Consider the following 12,427-nt stretch of genomic DNA (forward strand, 5'->3'; position numbering starts at 1 on the left):
ATAGTGCGCCTTTTTAAATAGCTTTTATTTAATATATTTCTTAAAATATATTAAAAAGCAGAGATAAAACAGCCTCTGGGATTTTATTAAAGTAAAGTAACGGGGAAATTGCAGCATGTGGTTGTTCTGATTATTAACATTAAATAATAAAAGGACAGTACAGCCGACCCGCTCTTTTGCTTGACGTGCGAGGGCACTATAGAGATAATTAACGTAAATATAACGAGACAAACTATTATCAAATCCTCCAATTCCTAGTCCCAAGTTGGTGAAAGTTGTGTAGTAAAATAAATCAAATACAAAGCAATAAAAATGTCATCAACCACGAAAAATCAAGGCATCATTGAATGCTTGCTAATAATGGGCGCGCTATAGAATATATTTTTAGTTAAATGGGACCTTATAATATAATATATAAGACTTACATTTCTGTACCTTCGTCACGAGATTAAGTCGTCGCATCGAACCTTGTAGTGATGGAAAGTAAACAGTATTTATTTTGAAATACAGTTCAATTTATATTGGCAGAATTTTTCCAACCGTTTGAACTTAGAATCGAGACTTACAAAATGGGCGAATTTACAGATCAGAAAGACTTTTATTCTAATTTTCACGATTAAATTTTTGTATTAAAGTAAAAGATATTTTAAAAAGAAAAATTGTACTAAATTCAGTCCATCATTGGTTCAATATTTTGATAATATGTAGTAATAATTTTGATGGAGCTGCAATGTCTGCTGCTTATTTCTTAACTTTGTTCAAGGTCAAATAATCTTAATACATTCAGCCGTTAAATGATAAAGAATGTGTAATTTAATACTGAAGCGAGAATTAAGTTCTGTGGCGGTTGTTGTATGCCATACAATTGAATATCTCCATACTCAGTATGGAGATATGTATTCAAATAAAACACTTTGAAGCTGGGTAACAACTGGCTTAACAAAAAACTAACTTGACATTAATAAGTTCGTAAATTGACACTTATGTTTTTTTACATTATCTGAGACGAGAATGTTAAATTACAATTTATGGTAAAAACTAAAGGGCTAAACTAAAAACATATTGGCTTCAAATGTGCGGTGAATGTTTACGCCTTTAATTATTAACTAAAATATATATAAATACTAGCTGCCCCCGCAAACTTCGTTTCTCCTTAATGTGATTTTACTTAGCCTACCTTTTTAGTACATATACCAACATGGAACATTTTGCTATGCTACCCCAGAGAAGGTTCAGTTTTAGGGAATGGAAACTTTTTAGGTTTTTCTGTGAATTTTTCTCTATATAAACATCGGAGTTCAAGTCATAAGTTTTAATTAACAAATAATAAATAGGGGTTGATCGTAGAGGGGTGAAAATTAAGGGTTGTATGTTAAATACATAATGCCAAATCATAAAAATTTATCCAAAAAAATAATATTTTTTTTAGAGTGGACACCCCTTATCATTTAGGGGGTTGAAAGATAGATATTTAGATAGATGACGATTCTCAGACTTACTGAATATGCATAAAAAATTTCATAAGGTCGAGCCGTTTCGGAGGAGTATGGGAACGAATATTGTGACATGAGAATTTTATATATTAGATATAAATCGAGTCTAAGTTTTAACTTGTTTTAAGCAAGATTTTAAGGTTTAAGAAAATCACGACTAAATCAACTAGCACCACGCTTTGGTGTAAGAACGAAAAAATTAAACAAATAAAATTTGTTTAGTTTTTATCAAAAAAATCTACGCTTCTATTACGTCAGGATAATGTTATGTAGTCGAAACGGGATGCTACAAATCAGCAAGCTTACCACGTAACTTCAAGTTAACTCTTAACGGTACATAACGATAATGAAAATCATCAAATTTGGATACGTAAGTTTATTCATTAAGTTCATAACGTTCTAATTTGATTTCTTCAAATATGACCACCGCATCGGAAGACGAATCTGAGTCCTCGACTTCAGATTCTAATTTAATACGTTTCAATGGAGGTTCGTTTTCTATCATACTCAGGGCTTTAGCTTTCATTTCTCGTAGCACAGTAGTCTCTGGAGCTGCGTAACCATTCTCTTGAGCCCACCGCAAACACAATTCAAAAGCTCTAAACGCTTCATGTGCCCCTACTTTGGTGGCGCTGGGCATGCAGGACGATTCCTCTTCGTCCTCGCCTTCTAATGTCATATTAACGGCGTTTTGCACTATTTCGTAATCTGTCAGAAATATTGGTGGATCCTCACAAACTCCTTCGTACCACGCCTTCATTATTGCCGGATCTAATTCAAATTGGGCACAGACCCGATTTATCAGACTAGACTGTACATCCTCATGCGTGGGCGCATGGACAGATGAAGACCCTTCCATAGCTATAAGTAAATTCCACCAGGAGCCAAACATGCTTTGGGGTACAGAACTCCAGCAATCAGCTAGAAGATATGCCATATCTCTTATATTAAATTGCGTGAGATTATTGACATTACCAGGTCGTGCTAAGGCCGTGTTAAGTAAATCATCCTTATAGTTCCGTTTGATATGGTTGAAGACATTCTGGCTGCCCTTTTCCGCTTTGTGTTCCAATGGGATGTATACAATTTGAATGGATTGATTGTCGGTCATCAAATTTCCTCGCTGGGGATGATAAGTCGCCGAATCTATAATTAGTACAGCCCTTTCACCCAATCCAGCACTTCTCAAGCTTTTTTGTACTTCGGGAACGAAGCACGTCTTAAACCATTTAGAAAATAATTGTCTAGTCATCAAGCCATCTTTCTGGGAGCAATAGACAATTGGAGGATTGAGACCTTCCAGAGACGGGGGGTTTTTTATTTTACCAATTACAAAAGGTTGCAGCTTGTGATGCCCACTTATGTTAGCACAAGTTAAAAATGTTAAAAGATCTGGCTCTAATGGATCCGAGTCTTTGAACCGCCAGAAAAGACCCGCTTCGTCTGCCATATAAATCTGTGATGGGTGCAAACCTAACTGCTGCACTACCTCTGCGGGCTGAAATTCTCGCAAAAGGGTTTTGTAAGGTTTGCTGGTTATATATACCTTGTGGCGTTCTTTGAATTCTTCTAACCAGTTTTTCCTTAGACGAAAGTTATCACCAATTTGTAACTCTCTCTTAAAATATTTAACAATATTAAGAACTTCTGTGTGTGGTACTCCTGCGCGTGTGCCTTTTTTTCTAGATGTCTGCAATATCCATGTACACAAGGCTTCTTCAAGAACCTTGCTATGTTCCTCAGCGGCTGTTGACATGATAGAAATATACGTTTTATAATGGTTCACGAATAATATTAACTGCACCAAACGCGAGCGTGTACATTCGTGATTCCAATACACTGAACTGAGAGGGAAAACAAATGGCGCTATAGTAAACCCCGCACCTCAGCTCCACGCTTGGAGCGTGCACACAAAGGAGAGACCTACAGTGCGAAAGAGACCGCGAATCGACAGATGCTAAAAATAGAATCGAGGATACGGCGCGCGTACCTATCTATGCCGATTGCCGAAGCAAAGTCAGTCTTAAATTACTTACGAGTTGCGCCAGTTTTATGTTGGCCAAAGTGTGCATTATAATACTAAAATGAATAGATTTAATTTACAAAAGATTAGTGGGAATTGCTTCGATTCGTCATTTTATATCCAAATTTTATTTTAATGATAACAACAAAGAAATAAACACGAGTTTGCTACATTACGCTAAGACCTAGAGCTAGTGTTAATTTATTTCTTTACACAAAGTATTACCGTTATTATACGTTTAATGCATGCACAACGCACTTTAGTTGACTCAACATCGATTTATACGCGTCTTATACTTACCCCTTTTTAATGCGGTACGACTAAACAAAATATGAAATCAATTACTTCTAATAAAATAATTAAACTCTACAATTGCTTTAAGACAATTATTTTAACGTTATGCCAATATAAAAGGATTAATAAGTGAATGTTAAATATTTATTGAATAAAAAAGCATATTACATTACTTAGTTCAATAAATATTAAACACGCTCTTCTAGGCGACCTTGTCTACGCACGAGTATATTTTCTGTTCATTTTGATAAGTCAAATTTTATTTTATTTTCGATTTACTTTTTTAGCGATAATGGCTAACACATGAATGATATATATATATGTTGTTAGTTGTATCGGACATTTTAGTAAAACTATTTAAGAGATATTCGTGTTAATTACACTATTTGAAGCTCACGTTAGAATGGCTCGCATAATTCATTTTTTTCCCGCTTACGTGACATATATATATTTTTTTATGATTAATACTAAACTCTACTCCCCTGCCATTGTGTCCAGGGACTTTTTCTATCTCTCAAATGTATAAAAGTAATCTCAAATGTAAAGATACAATATATTCATTACAATAAACTACATACATACACGGTTTCGCGTGAAAGATAACAAAAATCCATCTATCCAAACTTAATAGTGTATATATAAAGAGTCCCCTCGTGAGTTGTGTGCTGCGATATTGCGGGGTACTCGAACGTGAGGAAGTTGCATGGATCTGGTTAGCGCTGCGTCTTCTTATGTTCTCATGTTAATTTAACACATGTATATCTTTCTATAACATATATTCATAAGTATCTGATTGTCCTCCTTGTAACATGTGTGATGTTTGGTAGCAAAAATTTAATAAAATAAAAACTCTAGAACAAAGATTTTGAAAATTCACCAATATTAGGCTACACTATCAGCGAGTATCAGGCTTTAAGCATTAATGACTAATAAGCAAAAGAGTTTCTCTCTTCTTCATCTTTTCCTGAACGCGCTATCTATAGTTCAATCCCACGAACCACGACTTGTACTTGAACCGTTCTTTTTGTGCTGCATTGATTGAAGAAGACTCACGCTATGACCAAATAATTGCAGGTAAACAACGCAGGGCACAACTGATACAAATAAGGTGTTAAAACGTTATGACACTGTTTATAAATAAATAAATAATTCGTTTATTTTCAAAGTTAATGGGTAGGTAAAAAATTGTAGCACTATCTTGGCAAATAAACGATTTATTATTTATTATTATTAAGAAAGTGGTACATGCAGATTGATTAATTAAAATGATCAGCACAATCAGCCATAAAAAATAGGCATGCTATGTCACGTACCTAATAATCTGTACGTCATTTGATTTATAATTGTTTAGTCAAGCCACATTTCATATATCTAATTGAAATATGGGGTACAGCATGCAGAAACAAAATTTCTGAGGTACCAAACACTACAAAAAAATTAATAAAAGGACTATTTAGATTTTAGATACAATTTTTTAAAACCTACTAATAAAATCTACCAAAAAACCAAAATTATGACGATTAAACAACTATATGTTTATAGCACCTGCTTCTTAATAAAAAAAAATTAAATAACTCTCTCCATAGTAGCTTATCATTAAAAAAAATCAAACACACGCAATACTCATCGAGCGAGTTTGCTTGTCTTGCCGAAGCCGCGTACAAATTATTTAAAGAAGTCTATTAAGTATGAGAGTGTGAAATTATTTAATCAATTACCCTCTAAAATATTTGCGTGTTCAATCAATTCAAAAGGGCATTAACCCTAGAAAGATAACGTTATTTTTTTGTACTGAAAAGATAAACATGCGCCTGAGAGGCGCACTATTTTAATAGTAGATTTTTTTAATGAATGTCAATTATTTTTATTTCATTCACTTCTGTAAATTGTTGAATTATTAATAAGTAAATAAAATACATAAGTATTATCATAAATTTTTATTGAAAATATGAAAATTTGTAGGTATTTATAAACCCTTAACGAAAATTAGAAGTCTTCTGTACTTAGGTAGAAATTTTTAAAAATAGGTAATTTTTATAGTGTTTTTTCTTATTAATTAATTAATTATTATATAATCAGTCTCAATTTTAAAAAAATACTGGAAAAATCAACGGCTAAAGACAATTGTTGTAAACATCTTTTTTATTTCCTCCGCACACTGTCTTTTTACATATTGTGCAACTCATCTTGGACATTCTCTTCTTTTTTTTGTATATAAGCTACAGTACCGTCGAATTCTAGCTGGAGGTTCCTCATCAGCTTCTTCAGACATCTCTCGGTTAGTTTGTGGGAGGATATTCTCAATATTTTCTCTTGCATAATCTCGTCAGTTGTAAATATCTCAAAGCATGTAAGTGGTTCAAAAATATTTCGAGACATGCGACTAGGCCCTCTATTGGAATGAACTATATTGATCGCAGACGTTCTTCTGTTATTTAGTCCTTTAGCAGTAGCCCAAACATGCCTATTCTTGCCCCTGATCACATCATTAGGCGGCGTTGGTCATGTCCAGTATTTTCAGAGACATTCTGCGATGAAGGATCATTCGAATGTTCATAAATCATGGCTTCATCTACATACTCATCATCAGTATCGCTTTGCACATTGTCTTCACTTACATGGTCCTCGATCTCACTGCCACTGCCGACATCTGCGCCTTCATCTTCTTCATTCAATAAAGAAACAATTTCTCTTTCATCCAACACTCTTCTGCTCGCCATGATGCTAAAACGCTCCTAAAAACAATTAATTACAATAAGTATTCACCAATAAAAGAAACCTACCTTTAAACTTACCGTATATTGGTAAAAAATTATAAAAACAAAATCACTATGAAAGTGGCGAAAGTTACACAAAAGATAAACATGCGCCTCCCGAGCGCAACGCATCGCTCTAACAGCAAAACTGTGGTACTTACCGAACAGAAGCAGTAGTCTCTCGGAAGTGATGACCAAGGATTGAATTGGCCCGGAAACACAAACTTGTATGCGCGTCGTAACAAAATGGCAGCGAAATATATATTTCGCGGGCGCCTCTGAGGCGCACGTTATCTTTCTAGGGTTAAAGATACATATTAGAACCACATACATACTAGTAGACTAAAATTGAGATAGCTGATGGCGACGCGTATCTCGTTCGTATATTATATTAAGTTTCTCATATAAATAAAAATACATTTTTTTATAATGAGAAATAAAGTTCTTTAAACATTAATAATCATAACGTAAAATAATACAAATATAATCATCATATCAAAATAATAATAAGTTATTTATATAATATATATGTTGCCAAACTTATGGCAGTGATCTATAAGTTCTAGGAAGGTGATTAAACAGTATGAACAACTTGGGTTGCACGGCCGAGGGCTAATTTGTCTGCATTGGTTTGCCTGGTAACATAGGTCTTCGATGATATGCTCAACCATGAGGTCATGTTTCGAAGCCCGGCTGTGCAACAATAGAACGCTACGTTTATACGATGGTGAAACAGAGCGAGAATGTCGGCATAAAGATCTGTGTCAGGTATAGAAGATAAATCAGCTACTTAAGAGAAACATACGCAGAAATGTCAAGTCAAGAAGAGAAGTTAATTAATTGTATAAAATTGTTCTTAAATTAAGAAGTTGTTACTACAGAATTGGTACATCGCAAAACGCTACCTGCTTTCCAAGGACAAGACAAACCGTATAATATTATGTAGATAAAAGTATATAAAAGTGAAAGTGATGGTAATAAATTTGCCATTCGTAGCACCCTGGGGGCTACGAATTGCTACGAATGACTACACATAAATTACTTTTTTCAATTATATTGTTTGGTTAACTAGGCACAGCTATATTAACATACTATATAATATACTAATATATAAAGATAACTTATGTATTATATTTACACACGCAACGAATAAGCTCCAAAACCACTGTACACATTTTAAAGATTCTTTCACCATTGGAATGCTATTTTATCACAGAGTATCATAGTAAGAGTTGGCCAAGTGGCTTCAGCGTACGACTCTCATCCCTGAGATCGTAGTTTCGATCCCCAGCAGTGCACCAATAGACTTCCTTTCTATGTGCACATTTAACATTCGCTCGAACGGTGAAGGAAAACATCTTGAGAAAACCGGATTGCCTTAGACACAAAAAGTCGATGTGTGTCAAGCACAGGAGGCTGATAACCTACTTTTTTTACGTAACAGGAGGCAAACGGGTAGGAGGCTCATCTGATGTAAGTGATACCGCCGCCCATGGACACTCTCAATGCCAGAGGGCTCGGAAGCGTGTCAACTTATATGAATTGGTACGCTCATTTCTTAAACCCTAAGTCGAAATGATTCGGAAATACTTCAGTGGGCAGCTGGTTCCACATAGCGGTTAATTAAAAATATTCACAATTCATAAGTATATTACTCTATATATAAACATATATACACACACACCTATTCACATACGCAACTTGAGGTCTTATACGACTTTAGTTTGATAATATGTAAATAATTGTTTTAATCGTGTACCACGGCATAACTGTTATCTACTCGTAGTTAGCAATAACTCCCCTGTGTTCTCCCTCCCAGGCGTTAGATCAATTTTGTCACAACCATATTTATGTCATGAACAAACTATTGTCAGCATTGGTAACAGTTTACTTTAGCTCAATATCTATTCATGATCCTTGTACACTGTTGACCACGGGACTAAGCTAAGTGAACAGTTTTTAGGGGTGTAATCTTAACTGATTTTTCGAAGTCCAACAATTTGATTTGTGTAACTGTTTTTGGATTATTCAGGTGGTGGACAAAATTAGACTATTGATACTAAATATACGAAATATTACGAAATGTGAATTGTGGGTGCTGGGTTATTAAATGTGATGTTTTATTGACTTTATATATAATTGTTATATCTAGTCTATTGTAGTGTATTGTTATAATTATAATAAAAGCCTAGTGGCTAGTTGATTAAGTGGCCACAGAGGTCGTTCGTTCTAATCGCGGCTGTGCACCACCGGACTATTATTTCTATATTCGCAATTAACAGTTGCTCGTGCTACTTCTTAGACAAGTATTCTTCCGACTTGTATGCAATTTCGATACAGTTCAATAGGATCAATATCAATAAGATTACGCGGTAGTATAACTCGAAATTGAAGTCGCGATTGAGATTCTAGAGTCACGGTGCTGATATTCGAATCAATCGATTCCAACACTGAATTCCCAGTCTAAATCGAAATATAAATATTGAAACTTTCCACCTGAGTAAAAAATGTTTTTGATTAATTACTAACCACACACGAGATTCCAAATTTATCACAAAATGGCTCTATCAAATTCGATAAGATAAAATGATAATGTAATTTTAAACGGTTCAATTATCTTTAGTAAAAATTTAAGTTGATTTTAACGCAATGAAAACTGGTTAATACTACGTGCTTAATGTTGGATACTGCATAAGGCGTATTCCATAATAGCGATTCCTATGTTTCAATATTAAGTTTTAGTACCACGTAATCCTTAGTTCACGATATCTGTGTGAGAATTAACTAAATCGAAATGATGTTTAGTTATCACCAATTTATATTATTCTGTATATTTCGTGTATGTGTGTGTATTTGTCGGAATAGTCTTTTTTTGTTAGTAAATATATTCTTAATTCTTCCCTGAGTAATAAGACTAGGATAAATTAATCAACTAATTGCCGAGTTCGAAAAAATACACGTCGGATAAAAGGCAAAAAAATAGTTTTTTCTAATAGAACAGGGTAGGAGGCTCACCTGATGTTAAGTGATATCGCCACCCATGGACTCAATACCAGAGGGCTCGGGAGAGCGTTGCCGGCCTTTTATACGATATATAGAATTGGTACGTTCCTTTCTTCGATGGGGCGGGCGAATTGCGAGCGTCTATTAAGCAAAAAACACTAAATACAATATTAATATATAAAACAAAGTCGGGTTGGTTCGAACACTTATAACTTGAGAACGATTGGATTAGTTTCATGGTTTGTGGTATTTGTCTCTGCCCAAAATACCAGAATAAATAATTAAAAACAAAATTGACGAAAATTTAAATAAAAGAAAATTTTTCATGGGTTTAGTAACTTTCAAACATTCAATGTTCACCCGATACGGTTAATTCTCCCCTCAAACGAAACAACGTATTCAAATAAGGTTTCTTCAGGCTTATTTTAGATTAAAAAAAAATTAGAATAATGTTAGCAATGAAAAAGGATTTATAGCCAATTAAATTTAAATATTCGTGCGTCCAGACGCTTATTTCTTTTTGTGTAACTACAGTATTAAGATAATTAATTATAGGTACAGTTCACTAGAATTTAATATTTATTTTGTATTCAGCTTATATCGCGAAATTTATTGACTGTTAGACGGTTACTTAACTTACTTACTAATAGGGTACTTAACCCTTAATTGCAAGAAATCAGTACAATTCAAATACTTAAATAATAAGGAGGGGAACAGGCAGCCTTATCGCGTTCAAGTGATATCTGCCAGGCAACCACTGTACCACTACGGTACTACTGTATCTTTCTTTAGGTGAGCACCTCCTTACTAAATGTAATTTTTCCTTAGCAAGCAAGAAGTGCAAAATTACATAAGATATACAATTACTTAGACAAAAAGAATGGAACAAAACAATTACAACATACGTAGACAATGGACAAAGGACACATGAATCACGATAACTTCAGTTAGTTCAGTTTGTACGAAAGTTATGGACAAGCAAATTGTGCAGTAGTGATTTAAAGGAAGATAGAGAAGGAGCTAAGTTGATAGGGATAGGAGGTGAAATCCATAGCATCACTGCGGAGTCCCTGAAGGGTTCTCGAAGAATGGAAGAGTTATGTGATAGGATTTCAAAGATAAACTTTTTGGAAGAGCTTACTTAGCCTATAGCTATGAGTTGCCATATTCTTGAGGTAAGAAGGAGTTGTAGGATTGATGAGGATTAAAGATGGATATAAAAGTTTAAGCATCACGCCGCTGATAAATGGATAACCAAGCCGCTTACGGAACGCAGAAATTCGTCATACGTATCATTTGATTGTTTAATCATAATATGCCTGCGGTGAGAAATGAATAAAGATTATTATTATTCCCAAAGTACTTACATTACGCACCATCTAACCGACAAAATGGAAATTCTAGAATAGACATCTAAAAAGAATCTTTTTAATTTCCTTTTTTTTATACAGAACTGGACCAACGTTTGGCCACAATCCCACCTTATGATAAGTGTGATGTGGCCTATTGGAGGGTGTATATACGCCTGTCCAGGTGATGCCTATTTAACCGCCGTTAAATGAACCCGTATTATACTGTCTAGGGGCCGTTCAAGTATTACGTAAGCACTATAGAGGGATCTTTGATTTTCTTATTTGGTGATTACGTCAACAGTAATTATTTGCTTTGTTACCCACACATTGCCTATGATTGAAAACGAAATGCATTTTCGAGGATTCCTAAAAACAATTAATTCGTTTATGTACCTACTATTATTTTTGTGAGCTTTGCTTACTTTTGACAAGAGGAGGGGAGGGGGGGATAAATTGCAGTAAAACTGCTTACGTAATACTTGAACGGCCCCCTAGGGAAGATTAAAGGGTAAGGAGTTCCACTCCTTTGGTGTTTTTATCTGAAAGAACCAAATCGTGCAGTACGGCATCTGGGGATGTCAACAACGAATAGGTGAAACTCCAGCGTACTTCTAGAGCTGCGTTGTTTGAAAGCTGATGACGGAATCTAGTTAAAAGACAAGCAGTACTGCACTAATTATTCTATAAGAGACTGTTGAAAAATATAACACTTGTATAACATAATAGTTTTTTTTAAATTTCAAAGTTAAAATGTAGGACTCGAGAAAATTCTCATCCTATATGTGTGCATAGTACATTTTTAAGTTAAACTGGCATTTTCTATTTAATAACAAGACTAGCTGAGTTAATAATTATGATCCCACTTAGGGGTTCAGGCATGTGAGTCTCAACCCTGATGTTGTTTGTCAACCCCGAATTCGGTGTAACGTATTTATACGTAAATTTTAATTGAGATAACCAATGTAAAAGTCATAGGATGGTATCCCAGAGATGTGAGAAGGAAAAGGCCCTCAAATATAGAGATGGGAAGAAGATATACAGTAGACGAAAAAGTCATAGGATGATATCCCAGAGATGTGAGAAGGAAAAGAGGCCAGACGAAATATAGTTAAAATGTATGTTATCCCTTAGGTTAAAATTATGTTAATGTATGTATTTGGTTACTGAATAAAGGTTTTTGTTATTATTATTATAACCACCAAAATTAACGACCAGTGTCAGAACATAATATACCATCTTGCATATAATATGATGCATCAAAAATCTCAAATTTCTATAAATTTGTAGACTGTATCTAATTCTGAATTCATATAAGTCCACAGTTCGTTAATTAAATGAAATTGATGTTTCACGAAAACTACGACAGAACTCCGTAATTCTGATTTACATTGCAAAATCATTCATAAAACCAAAATGTGAAGCTTAAAATGTCTTAAATCATAATCCGCCTTGTATATAAGAGGTAAATAAGGCTATGTACTCGGCATCTGCATCGCACGTCACGGA

This window comes from Pieris napi, chromosome 8, assembly GCF_905475465.1.
Source record: "Pieris napi chromosome 8, ilPieNapi1.2, whole genome shotgun sequence".
Lineage (NCBI taxonomy): Eukaryota > Metazoa > Arthropoda > Insecta > Lepidoptera > Pieridae > Pieris > Pieris napi.